This window comes from Drosophila subobscura, chromosome A (genome assembly GCF_008121235.1).
Source record: "Drosophila subobscura isolate 14011-0131.10 chromosome A, UCBerk_Dsub_1.0, whole genome shotgun sequence".
Taxonomy (NCBI): domain Eukaryota; kingdom Metazoa; phylum Arthropoda; class Insecta; order Diptera; family Drosophilidae; genus Drosophila; species Drosophila subobscura.
In genome coordinates this window covers 6,483,446-6,498,083 of record NC_048530.1, presented here as the reverse complement: position 1 = coordinate 6,498,083, position 14,638 = coordinate 6,483,446, and the positions used below count along the sequence as shown (strand labels likewise).

The following is a 14,638-nucleotide window of genomic DNA, read 5'->3' as shown; positions in this document are numbered from 1 at the left end:
CGATTACCCATTGAAGGAGCTGCAGGAGTGGCCAGAAGTGGAACTGGAGACTACGAAATAAGGAATTCTTGAAGATAAATGGCAATCTAAGGGGAATGCAATAAAACGGATTCAATTTGTAGCCACATTTCAGACAGACGGATAGTGGACGAGGAAAGCGCGCAAGTTGCAGCAGTTACACGATGCAATGAAAGGGAATGAAATTCATTTGATGGCAATGATGGAATCATTCTAGGAAGAATCGGTTTAACCCATAACACTTTCGTTGTAGAATAATACTCGTGCTTCAATCACTAATCATACATTTAAGTCGAATGTGTGCTTTATTAAGAGAGTTCAAAATGGTTTTTAGATTGATATTGAGACCCATTCAGGGCATATTTAGGCGAAGAGTTTACAATCTTACTTATCTTTCTTGGCAAACAAATTGATGACAAGAGCTGTGCCAGAGTGAAGCTGGGAGCGAAAGGATAAGTCACAGATTAAATCGCTCACCATTGGGCTTCCAATTGCTGACCGAATCACACATAAATTTGAAGGAATTAAGTTAATTGAAAGGAAGAACAGTCTGGCCAAGGCAAAGGATGTGAGAGCACCTTCCAGGCATAAATACATTGAATCGCCTGTGAATATTATTCCTAATTTAAACACTTTACCCGCCCAGAGCTGCAAGCCTTGAGACCCTCAAAGATTGTGGCAAAATTATGTTGAAGAGTTTGGCTCTTGCCCTCAAAAGGGAATTGGTTATGAGTGGCCTAAAGTGCTCCTGTGTATGTGTGTGTGTGGTGAGAGTTTTGCATCGTGTGGCACACCTGCCGTATAATGTCGTATGCAAATTTCTGCAGGCAGGTTGAGTGAAATTAGCGGCTGCCGGTTGAAAGAGCCAAGCGCCATATTTTCCAAAGAAGACTTAAACTATGCGAATGTGTGGCAGCTGCTACTGTATGCATTCCAGATGGTGAAGGCAACATGTATACAAAAATTGGTGGCATGGTCATGTAATTGTATTCGTATTCGTAATTGACTTCTAATCAGCCTCACTCCAGGGGAAATGAAATGCTTCTGTTGCCACTGATGAGTTGCCATTTGAACTTTTGTCATTGTCGTTTTGCATCTTTGATGTCCTGGCAATTGCAATTTGCCAATTATGCCATGTGCTGCGCTGAGTGGCATGTCGCAACATCAAGGACAGCTGCATGGATCACAATTGGAGGCAGGAAGTGTGGCAGCCCTAAGTGTGGCGTCGATTCAATTAGAGGGTCTAAGCTGGATAATTGGCATGCCACTCGCATAGAGCAATGCAATGACAACAAGCGATGTCAGAATGGAGCAACCAATGGAGCATTGCAATGTTGCAGCTACTTATTGAGGGGAATGATCGACATTTCCAACAATATTAAACTCCGCTAATGAGTGTGTAAGGAAAATGCACATTGCACAATTGCATTGATGCATGTGACTCTGATGGTATATACAAACATATATCGAGGGAAAAATAGCTTAAAAACTGACTTTACCTTCAACTACAACATAAAAAGTGCCAGAAATTTTATTGTTAAAATTTGCAGGGCTGCAGCTGCAACAGGCCAACAGCGCTGTTAATGACTCGGGCTAACAGTATGTTATCGCTCTCCTTAAAACGGCTCGCTGTTAGCGCGTTAACAGCGTTCTGTCAGCGGTATTTCTTACCAGCGCGTTTTAAATTAACAACTCACTGTTAGAGTTCCTCTTTAACAGCGCGCTGTTAGCGCTTTCTTGCGCGCTCGCTACCTCGATCCACAGCGCTCTCGAGCGGTATTAGATTGCGAGCTTGAATATATGCAGTTGGTTATAACGAATATATGTGGCCACATATGTATGTATGAGCACACATGTGTAGCAGCCAGTTTTTTTTTCCGCGTGCTCATCGTTGACTTACTCCTACTTTTAGCCCCCAACATCAGCTGAATTTAATTTTTCATGCAAAACGTTCCAATGATCCAATGAATGTGCGTGTTTTTTTTGTATTTGAGCACTAAAAATTTGTATTTGAATCAATAAATGTGTCAAAGAAATTCCTAAATCTGTGTCAACAAAAATAAACCAGAATCTTGTGCCGTCCCTCTGTAAAAACACTTTCTTGGCGGGGATGGCATGGGCACGCCTGAGGGCGCACACAAAAGCCAAGAATCTAGAGTCAGAAAAGGACGAGAAGAGAGGATGTCGTTCTTTGCCTGTTCGTCATCGGGTTTTTTCTTAGCCAACGGCGGTGGCGGCTGCTGCAGTTGCAGTGCTTTTGGCTGTGTGTCTCCCCGAAATATAAAAGTAAGTAAAAGTATGCCATAATCATATGTAACATGTCCTGTGGATGCGGGGGGGACGTTCAAGTGGGTGAATCTGGGTCTATCTCTCCCTCTGCCTGTGTGTAAAATGTGCAATGAAAATCAATAATAGAATCTTCGAAAAGAAAGTGCAAAACATAACGAGCAATGCGACAGAGACTTCATTACGATTTCACGACAAATCCACTCAGAGAAAATGTGCCAAGAAATTCCAAGGAAATTCCATAACGAAAGCCAATGGAATGGCCACTCGTTGACTGAGTGCCGCTGCCGCATGACGCGTGTCACGTGTTTCTTTCAGTACATACTGCAGCTCCTGGAATTTAAATTGTGGAAGAGTGAAAGTCAGGGATGGTGATGACTCGCACAGTGATTAGGCGACGACGCGTCGTCTGTGACGTTTGGTACTATGTGGGTGCAAGGCACTCCAGGCGCCACTTTTTGTGTATTCACCCGCACACACACACGCCGAGCATACAGATGCATAAAAATGTATGCGTTCGACTGAACCGCACAATCGCCTTTGGCGTCGAGATTTCGTTGTAAATGCGCTCAAATGCGCAAATAAATTGAAGGCACCCCAATGCCACGCCTCCATCTTTAGGCTACGTGCGGCAGTGTTTGTGTTTGTGTGTGTGTGTGTCGCACAGTGTGGGTGTGTGTGTTTGTGTTGCCGCTAAGCCGACTTAGCTGACATTCTGCCACAACAAGAGCAGCAACAAATACGAATAGAACACGTTTCGAGAGTCTGTCATATGAGTATGTATGTATGTATGTTGCATGCCACCGCCCCACGCAACCCGTGACACATCGACAGATCATGCAGAGGAGTGTTTGACATCCTTTTACATGACGCACTCCAACATGCCACGTCACACAAGAGGGCAAGGAACGAGGAAGGATGCAGGATTCTGATGTGCAAAGTCGCGTTTTAATTTGTAGTTCTTCCTGAATGAACTTTAATCCATTGATGGCCCACGGATGACACTGAGCCCCCATGTGTGCAGTGGGGTTTAAGCGTGCATTTGACCTACCTGCGACCTACGATCCTAGTGGACGACTATGCGACTATTATGACGGTTGAACAAATTGTTTCCTTTTCGTATTCAGTGGGTGCACTTACTGAACGTTTAAGGATGACGACATGCAACACCATTGGCGCAAAACAGGGTTGCATTTCAAGCCACAGGGCTGCAAGCAGGGAAACGGTAAGTAAACGGTAAAGCAAAATAGTTTCCTAGATAGGAAGGGAAAATCCAAAATCACCAAGGGACTGTTAACGGAATAAACTTTCCCTTGTTGTTCCCACAAACTGCACAGAGCTGCAATTTTATAATAATTCCATTCAACCCAAGAAAAACAAAACAAACAAACAAACATCACCATCGTAATTCAATTGTTGATCGAATTGATTTATTTGTGACCACGAATCGAGTCATGATTTATTCAACTGGTTCCGCCTGCCAGATCGATTTCCTACCACTGCCCCTACCACAGCCCATCCAACCCTATTATTCAGTTTTCAGTTATTCTTGTGAATATTTCATGGCGGCTGGCTTCCGCCTGGAAATGTGCATCCGGTGGCTCGAAATGTGCTCGACAGTTTCCCCCATTCATCTCAGGAGATGGCAGAATGCTGCTGCTGGCTTCATTTGGTGCCAAAGAGCCGGTTTTCAAATTTGAGGAGCCATTGGGGAAAAAAGGGAAAGTCCAACGGTACCCCTAAACCAATCAAACGTTTGCTGCCAAGCGACCCAGACATACTTTTTGCTCTGTTTTCACTTACTCTTCACCAAGTTTTATGTTCATTAAAAAATGCCAAAAATAAATTATACATCTAATTGATTTATTGTTTCAACAACAACATGCCCATGGACTTTTTGATTGCTTTTAGGGCGATTTTTAACCAATAAATATGCGATTCATGTCTGAATGCGTGAATTGTGCGTGAGTGCAGCCGGAAGGGCAGCACCAAAAGCCCAGCAGCAACAGCAAAAAGAATAGCCATCGATGGCGATGTGCGACTCAGAAAAGATGAGTATCCGAGTATATGTAAATGTCTTCTACATCTTTTAAAATTGCAGAAAGGTGCCAGCTTTTTCTGGATTATTATAAGCTGGAAATTTGGAGGCAGCCCTGCATCACACTTTGCAATGAGCATCACAGTGTCTGGACACTCTCTGTGCCACGGAACTATCAAAACATTAATTCGCTTTGTGGGCGATATATAAAATGTCATTTGATTAAAAATCGAAAGTCGTGGAGGGACACAAAAACACTTGTCAGCTGCATACGAACGCAACAAAAAAACTAAATCGAATTTCAAGGTCACGGATTTTAATTTGTGTTTTATATATTCCTACGCCATATCCAGATGCTCGCCGTACATGGTGTTTATTTTCAGGTTTTTTCAAGAGCTGGGGCAATGCAATGTTTTTCTGATACAAAAATAGAACAAAGGTTAAATGTTAATTGGCTTTCGCTCCAAAGGTATCTGGGGATACGGATACTACTAGGCAATTACAAAATGATTGATTTCCTTTGCTTTCCCTGGAACCTAAAGGTCGAAAGTAGGAGACAAAAAAAACTGCGTGGATTGGTTTTAATAAGAAATGTGTAGAATCCCTGGAAACGGAATAGTAATTAAAACGAAATGCAAAAGACAAACCCCTAACAAAGATTACTATCAGCAGCTAATTTCTTTAAATTTCGTTAAATTATATTAGCATTTGATGGTCTGTGAAGCAGCTCTTCAGAAGGAATCTTTTTGAATTGCGGCTTTATTCTGACTCCATTCTTTGATCATCATAAAACGTTGCAACACTCTTCAGCACGCCCTCGTAAAGTCTGGCAGCGCGTTCGAACAAAATTCAAACTTTGGACAAAGCAAAGCTTTAAATAGCGACCAAAGTCCGCACAAACTCTTCCCTCAAAGCCTTACACAAAAAAATTAAAATAAAATGCAACTAAAAATTTTTGCATCCAACTGCCAGGATTCTATTTTTCATGATTGCATTTTTTGAAATATTCTTCTGGCTTGGCTTCAACTTTATGCAGATCCCTTGCTTTGGCTTCAACCAATTTAAGCTTCAAAAACTGTTTCTTCCACTCAGATATGCCCTGTCTCGTGTTTTGTGGATATGGGAGAGGGGCGAGAGGAGCGAGGGCTCATCACATGAAAGTTTATTAACGGCAGCAAAAATGTAATAAAAATCACCGAAATCCATTCCGAAATAAGTCTAATAAATAATTTATATTTATAATTTATCGATGCATATGTTTAATATATCGTTTAATATAGATTTCTATAGGTAGTCTCGAGTACGATTATATTGCGGGAAAACAGTGAAAAGTGTGTGTGAATGAATCATCCAAAGCGAAGAAGCTTTCCAAAAAAAATATCGCAAGATATAAAATAGAAAGTGCAATAAATTTGAGCTAAAGCCTAAAGAACTTGACAGCTACATAAATGCTAAAGAAAGATCGATGATGGATAAATATCCAGCAACATTTTACGATATTTTATGTTTTTTTTTTCATTGGTTTCTGCCCAAGATGATGGTAGATCCGTCTCACTCTTTTATTCTTGCTATTCAGAGGGCTGTCCCACCAAATCAAGTGTTCACTGTATCCGCACACACGAGTCTCCCGCTGTTCATTTGTTCACAATCGTAGCCAGTGGGGGCGGGGCGTACTCGCAGCATTTTGTTTATGCCCCCTTCGTTCCGCTCTTTGTTTAGACACTAGCTCCAGCGGGCGATAAACAAATTGTACGGAGAGTGGGAAATATTTGCACATTACGCATACGTCCCCCCACCCCACACTAGCTACCACTAGCCGGAGGCCAAAACGCATCCGCATCCATGGGTCGTTGCATTCAAGAAATTTTAGTTGTGCCTCGCCTGCAGTCCTCCTCCTTAGCTCTGAGGTTTGTGGACGATGACGAAAAGTGGTAAATGGTGCCATTCACATTTCCTTGTCCCTGCCGTGGCCCCAAAAACAGGACCCAGTTAGATTCCTGGAACAGATGTGACAGTGCCTGCCGCAAGTAGCACAATTTGATTCCGAGAACGTTTAAGCACCACCCGTTGGGCACTCCGGGGTAGGGAAGGGTCTGAGTCTGTTCCAATAATGAGTGGAGGAGGTGACGAAGCAGATGATGAAACATGTGCCCTGGCGGTCGTCCATCGTCGGTCCACCGTTGCAGTTCATTAGAAAGTCAGGGCCGCTTAAAGGCGCTGCTGCAGTACAGCAGCACAAAAACACTTCACGACGACACTTTGGACACTGCTAACGAGCACAGACTGATACAAATATACACAGACACTCACAGACACATATAAACAGACCGATGCTACCCCACACATACAGACACACACACACACGCACACTCGCACTCGAAATATAAATACAAAATGTCGTTTCCTTTCTTGGGTTGGTCTTGGTCTTGGTCTTGGTCCTGAGTCTTGGGCATTCCACATCCTGCCATATATACACGATGCAGATGAAGGCAGCAGAAGGAAAAATGAATGCAATTCTATTTTCTTTTTGTGTGTGTCTGTTGGGATTGAGGAAATGGGGAAAATAGAAATGGGAACGGTCTCGGCGGTGGAGTGGAGTGGGAGTATTTATCACACAATGGGAACGAACGGAACCCTAGATATTTATACAGTGAGTGGCACGAGTAAATATTTGGTTCGCAAATGATTAGGATATAGATATGCCACTGAAAATTGTAGAGCAGGAAAAGAAAAGGAAGAAGCAAATACCCTGAATTTCCTTCAGGTACTTAAAAAAATGTATAAATCTATAATCTTAAGCTCAAATTTGGCCAAACTTTCCCGCTTTCCATGATACCCTATGCCAGCGTACGTTCCATTAAACAGTTTGAGTTGCAAGTAAATTCTGTTCCGCTGCCATATAAATATTTAGAACTGAGAGTGGCATCTGCGGATGCATTTTGTGGTATGCCACAATGCCCACAACAAGCTATGACATGGACAGCGCAATAAATTTTCTATTTGGACTATAAATAAAGAAACAAAAAGTACCTTTTAAAGGAATAACACGATTCAAAGATTATATTAATAACTATTTTCAAGAGACAATAAAGAGTTTTGAGCCAACTGCATTTTAATGTTTGACTGAAATAGTTTCTAAATCAAAATCTAAGGCATAAAATGTTTCTTCAATACTTCACAAATAAATCAAGCTGCGCAAGATTTTCAATCCCAACATTATTGGTTTCAAAACAACTTCAGTTTTTACAATGAAACCTAGCAGAAAAGGTGCTTCAACAAAAACTGGAAATGCGGCAGTAGGGAAAAGACAAACTAAGTCAGTTTTAATGGCAAGATTTCTGAAAATCCGAGACACGTCGAGGAACACTTCAATCGTGAATGAAACAACTGTCAATATTTCTGAACTTTGTACTTTCATCACTTGATTTCACTGATTATTATATGTAAGTATTACCACACAAGAAAGGGCGGGCGGGCCATGAATAATAGCCGGCATTTAACAAAAGCAAAAACCATAAATGGGAAAACATATTCATGGAACTTTGGGCAAACATTTCTGTTAATTTGTGGGCAAATAATTGCGTTGTTTTTTTTTATCTCTGGAATGGTAATTGGCATTTCAACTGTTTAAACAGTCTTTAGGCCTTTTGGATAACAGAACACTCACCCAACTATGGCCTCTGGCGTTTAGCTGTCCGGCTCTTGGCGCTGGTCTTCTTTTGCTGTTCGTTGGTTCTCAAATATATTTGGACAGTTCCAGTTTTTATGGTTTATGGGATTGGAACTATTTGTTGTAAGCTTTTATTTCGTTTAGAAGTTGTAATATTTTTGTAACACTCGCGAGCACAAAAAAAAAAGATATCAATAAATTACTTGATTTTTTGTTCACTTTGAAAAACGTTTTCCAAACACACAATATTTGAACAGAATAACCACTAATAACGGTTTTATCTCTGTGCACTTGGCGATGCTTCTGGTTCGTAGCGTGCGCCACGAATGCCAAAGCCGTTATGACAGAATCTAGCGAGCATCTGAGCAACTTATCCTTTACCACGGCACCCGATGACGGCACCGCACCCGACGAGCACCACCCAGCCAAACCGACGAGCAGCGCACGAACACGTGCGAGTTCATCTCCATCTCCATCTCTCTGTCTGCCGTTTTGGCCATGCCATAGCGTGTTTCGTGCTTCGTGCTCGTGCTCGTTCTCGTGTGCGGGTGCAACTGCCTGCATTTAACGGCCAAAGCGATAGCTTAGCTGCATGCTCTCTTCTCGCACTCTCTCTCTCTCTATGTCACTGTGTCTGTCGCTGTTGGACACCCCTCTGACCGCTCTCTCTCACACTGGTTGCATTGTAAGTTGTACCGTTTGTTTGCCTTTTTGCTTACTGTTTACAGTTGTACGGCAGGTCAGGCAAGGCAGGCGGCGGTGGAATAAAAGTGAAAATAAATTCCCGGTTACAACAAACGCACACTCATGCGAATGCACACAGAAAATACAAATACAAACGCATGCAAATTCGTCAAAATGCAAATTAAAACCAAAACATCAAAATCTCTTTCAATAGGTGGTGCTATCCTGATAGTAATATTGCTGTTATGGAAGGTATGGGAACCAGTTGGTCCGAAGTGGTCCAAGCTGAAGCGGAACCCAGGCAGAAGCCCAAGACTGACCGAAGGGCGCTGCCGCACTCTAAGTAACTCCATGGTCACTGCAAAGCAAATATCTCTCCACTTGCAATGTAATCGAGTTGGCACTGTTTTTTTTTTATTTAAGGGTCCCAAAGACCCCCTTAAATGTAGGCAACAGTCAGCGCCAAGGAAGAAGAAGCAACGTCTGTCCTTTCGCTTACCTGGCACCATGCGGCCTCTGTTTATTCGCTTGCTCCCTCGCGGGTTCACTAAACTCTCGCACAGGGTATTGGCCTTGCTGGCCACGGGCTTGCAATCACTTGTAATCCTTTAAGTAGCCATGCACTATTCCATGATCCGCCTCAACAGCTGTTTGTGTCTCGCGGTTTTATGAATATTTCGCTAAAGTTTCACACAGTTTATTTAAATTTCAACGGTTAGTTTATGGGTGGAAGCCATTGGGCATCCATAACCCAAACGAATTATTGTGGGAACTATTAGGATACCGTTGAATGGATCTGTAATATTATTAGTGCCGCCTCCACCCAAGCGTTGCCTGCTTTTTGGACGTATGTATAATCCTAGTTGAGTGGAGTCTTGGTTCCCAACATCCCTTGGGCTCCACTCTGCTGATGTCAATGAGCGCGCACGTTCGGTGAATTATATTGCCACTTGCAACGCAGATTCGGATCCTGCCAGCGCTGCACCCCCAGAATCCCGGACTTCCGGAAGCTCAGTACCAGAGCCATATTCTGGCTGTGCCTGCAGTTTTACTCTCTATATATAGGCATACACTTTATTTCCTATGTGGCAAGCGGCCACCCGTCCGCAGCACATATCTTCCGCATACGAGCAGGAGAGTATTTTGGGCGCGTTTCAATCTGCCTGTCAAAGGCACACGGAGATATGTGCCCACGTCAATGTGTGGCAGGCACAACGGCGGCACAGTTGCAGCATCCACAAGAGTTACAACCGACCGACCGACGTCAGTGGCCTTAACATTGGCCTAGTCACGTTTCCGCTCCTCGCATCTCTTGGCGTGTGGCGTGGGGCATGGTGCATGGGGTATGGGGTATGGGGTGTGGCAAGGCGTCTCCTATTCGTACTCATTGTTCGTTTCATTTCATTTCGATTCGTTTCGTTACACTCACATTCCCTCACATTTCGTTCCCGTTTCCTTTTGCCCATTTGCCTGTCCTGTATATAGGATATGCCTTCCAGTATATTCGGACTTGCGCCTGCTCGACTCTTTAAGTCCCTTACAGGGTATCTCAGGCGCCTGCAGCTGCGTCTACACAAGCATTTGCCACTTGCTTTTTTTTATTTCAGCGCTGGACCTAATGAAAGGAAAAACTAGCAAGAGACGTGCCTGGGCTTTGGTCTAGCCGAAGCACCAAATACCCTTTAGAGAATGTCTCATGTACACTTGCCAGGGTAAGGCTCTCCACACTGTAAGATTTAGTGGAATTTTTGTATACAAATCCAAGTGCTGTTCACGCCACAACTATTCTGAGCTGCCATTATCCAACCAACAGCCCCGAACCGCTGGAAGTGTATACAAATTGGAAGAAAAAACTGTGCCAACAGCGGCCTGCAGTGTTTAATTACTAGTCAGTGGCTGACGGAACATCTGACTGCCAAGAACCACCATCACTCCCCTCTGTATGCAATGCGTGGAGGAAATATGGGGCTGATGCTGCCCAGCATGCTCATAAATCAAATGCCAGAGCACCAGCAATACTAGATGCGCCGCTCATTCATGGAAACTCGCGTTCGTGGTGTTTGTTTTGGCTGAAATCAGAAATCAGGAAGGCAAATCCGAAGAGTTACGAGTGACAGCAATAGGCGAGGAGAATAGTTCTAAGAGGAAACACAGTGAGAAAAATAGAGGAGAGTATAAAGGATTTTAGATACATTTTAACACTCGCTGGAGCACACCCTGGAGAGCAATTAAATGCGCTTTAAAGCCAATGCCAAATACTTTGCTAAGCTATACTGTAGCAGCTGTTGTTTGTCCGCTCAACAGATCATTCACTGTATTGTCACAGCGACTGCCATTAGAACCAGAACGCGACCCTGAACCATGGGTTGCCTCTATCACCTCTATCTATCAGCGACTTATACCCGGCTTATCTGGGGCACTGATGCAAATATTATTTACAGATTTGTTTAATTATTTTTTCCTCTCTGCGTTTATTTACACGCCCGACGACTTAGACGCGGGGGCGGGGCAGGGGAAACCGTAGGGGAAATTTGTTGGCCTGCAGGTGGTGGGGCCCGAGGGAACACTGAGATCAGGCGTCGCTGAGTGTCGGAATGGAACTGAAATTGAAATGAGAGACGACTGCAAACGGTGCCCACCCAAAAGAAGATTCCATGCCGGCGGAATGCTGTAATGAGAAGCAACAAGTGCACTTGGAGAAATTGAGATGCATTTGCCAGCATCAACATGGAGCAGAGAGAGCACACAATGCATTCGTCATTCCATTTTTCACGGTGCATAAAAACATCGAGAGACTTCTACATCTACATACAATAACAAACATTGAATAAAGACAAAGAGAGAGGGAGAGAGAAGTAAGAACAAAATACTACAACACAAAACAAGCAACAAGGCAAAGGTGCAACTGCAACAAGATAGCAACATGGAACAGAAATGTGCTTGGGGAATATGTAGAACAACAATCTTTTCAGATGCATTCGCATCTTTTAGGTACCAGATTTAACTGGTTTTTGTAACGATTACCTCCTGTTCTACGCAACCCTATCGCGGGCTCATCGTTTAAATTGGTTTTTGAATCGATTCTGAGATTGATTGTCTACGAATGATTAGAATACTCGTAAGAGGTCTTGTGCAATGCTTATAAATGGTTGGATTTTTCCATAGTTTTAATCCTTTTCAGCAGCTAATGCAAAACCCAAATGATATTTTTAACCTTTTATTCATTCTTCTAGTTGCAATAACAGGCTGCCCTGCACGAAGTACATTGTGATATCCTCCAACTAATTCAAAGAGCAGCAAAGAAGCAGGACAGTTCCGCACTGAAAGATACTAGCATGAGATAATTTAAAGGAAATACAAAGCTGAAAGAAATTAAAAATAGAGTCGGACAAGGTGCCGACTAATTGAGTCAGTGGCAGGTGGCACTTGCCATTTGGCAGTTGGAAGTTGCCATTTGACATTTGGCGATGGATAACCGTCATTCCGTTACAGCAACAAGCAGATGTTCGCCCCCAGATACCCAAGGCATGACCAGGGTACGAGAGGATGAATGAAACAAAAGGTAACGCAGCTGGCGACATCTCATACCCATGTTCTCCTGCCCTACAGCTGGCTCCCAACCATTCAGATGAATGAAAATCTAAATCAACTAAAGCATTGCATAGCCCTCGAGTGGGCGGCATGTTATAAACATAGCTCAAAGCCAGAAATATCTTTTTATGGAGAGTTATCTAAACTTAACCAAATGAAGATATTTTTGTGATTATATGAAATTTTCTGCAATATTTCTGCATAATATTTATGTATTTATTAAATATATTTTTATGCCTAAAGAACTAATTTCAAGAGCATTTGGCATCGAAACAGGAGTAACTCATTGGGGGTTGAGTTTCGCTAGTCTAGTGTATTTGTTGTTTCGGTTTGTGTCACATATTTTGTTGCCCGTTGGTGTTGCTGCTGCTGTTGTGAGTGGAGCGAAACGCTTGCGTGCATTATAATAATCAGAATCTGTCGCTATTCTGTGTCATTCTCATCATCGTCAGCGCCATGAAAGGCCGCTGCAGCCACCTGCCATCTGCCACCTTTCACCAGCCACACAGCCCTACCCTGGCAGCTCCAGCACAACTTATCTTACCCCACCCCCCCAACCCTTTTGGTTTCAAATTCACTCTTTATTTAAATATCTGTACCACCTCCCGCTTTCTGTCATTTTTGTAAGTACTTTTACATTTTAGTGAGCGCATATAACGATTTATTTCGATTCCGTGCACTGATTTTGATGCAGTTCTCAATATTTAGGTAAGTGCCTCGGCATCCTGCGACTCCTGGGTATTTTTGCATTCCGCTGATGCAATTTCCGCTCGCTCTATGCCATTCCAAATCACAGCAGAGAACAGACAAGAGTCGAGAATATAGAGGTAGAGCGGAGGAGCAGAACTAAACAAAATGGAGCAAAAAGGAAACTTCCTGTGCAAATGAACCGTTAAATTGACTGTCAGCGGCGTGTCCTTGGTCCACAGCTGCTGCAACTCCTGGGCACTCCTTTGACTTTCACTCGCAAGACAACTGCAAACTTAAAGATTGAAGTGAGTTCTTTGGCTCGTGGAAATTTCTGTCAAGTATTTACAACTGTTCTTACAAATTCTATTTCCGGGTATGACTTTTCGGTGGATTAATACAAGGTTCTTCGCGCTTAATTACAGACGACAATTACATACATTGTCAAGTCTTTCCATAACTCTTCTGATAATGCGGTTGGTGCCATTTCGCAGAATAGGGTATGCAGCGGGCATGTCGGGCCTTCGTTATGCTTTTGGTATACAATTTTTACGACTGTCAGTTGTCAGTTTGTTTGGCAACAGAAATTTGTTTAGATTAAAACAAAGCACAAAAACGAACGAACACCCAAAAAAAAATCGCATTTTTATTACCCTGTTGCTTCAGCTTTGCTTCTGTTTCTTTAGTTCTGCTTCTTCTCTGCTTCTGCTCTGCGTTTGCTTTTGCTGTTGCTTCTGTTTTGTTTAGATTTACAGCGAAAACATTTATTAGCCCGACAGCAAGCAGAATATTTTTGTACCGCTCTCACATCCATTCCAGGCCATGGATGGGTATATGGAATGTTGCCATTGAATGGAGACATGTGCTATGATCTTCTTTATGGGTATTATTCCTCCAAATCACATCCAAAACATTGCCACTTGAAATAACTTGACTTCTTTAAGAACTCTTTTCTTGTTTTAGTATTCTTGGTTAGCTTTTATTGTCCATTTATGGGCGAAAGCATATGTAGGGTATCCATAGTTCGACGCCTCCCACTGATTTTCTTTTGTGCCTTTTTTATCGTTTCTCGTTTAGCACCCAAATGGTTGACAAGTACCACAGCAAAAGTTAGGCCAAGAGTAAAAGAGACGGAAAAATACAGCAAGAGATAGAACACTAACAGTCAGAGAGAGAGAGAGAGATAGAGAGAGACCGTGGCACAGGTGCCCCAAAGTTCGAGAATCTATTTGCCTTTTGATTGCCTTTTAATTACCTGAGCAGCAAATAAACATAAACACAACAAAATGTTGGGTGGGGTAGAGGAAATCTTCATTTAGCCGGTCAAACAACAAAATACCCGAGTACCATGCGAGCATTACGGGGAGTAAGTATTTTGTGCATAAACCAAAACGGGAAAACAGAACCAACCATTCATCGGTGGCAGCAATATTTTTCCACTTGGTATTTATGGTAGTATAACACAGGGATAATAGGAACAAAACTCTATGGAGTTTCTACTGCGCTGACCGGATAGGAAATTGCAATGCCCTTTCAGAGTTCAGAGGCCCCTAATTCATGTGATCACAGAGTATTCAAGCTTCGTGGTATACACAAGTGGCGCCGCGTAGTGGCTCCTAGAAATCTATTTTCGGATTTGCCATTAATGGAAATCATCTCCAGCA

General features: G+C 42.9%; 1 protein-coding gene across 2 annotated transcripts in view; it reads right to left on the bottom strand.

The window, feature by feature from the left end:
- The window catches only part of LOC117890908 (PDF receptor), a 29,691-nt gene extending 19,002 nt beyond the window's left edge, over positions 1 to 10,689 (bottom strand). Inside the window, exon 1 of one of the 2 annotated variants that reach the window (XM_034796034.1) lies at positions 9,196 to 10,689. The gene's annotated coding sequence lies outside the window, so the exon portion shown is untranslated. Of the gene's footprint in view, positions 1 to 8,009; positions 8,855 to 9,195 lie in introns of those variants that run through there. The other variant, XM_034796025.1, reaches the window with a different exon arrangement.
- Between the last annotated feature and the right edge of the window lie 3,949 nt (positions 10,690 to 14,638).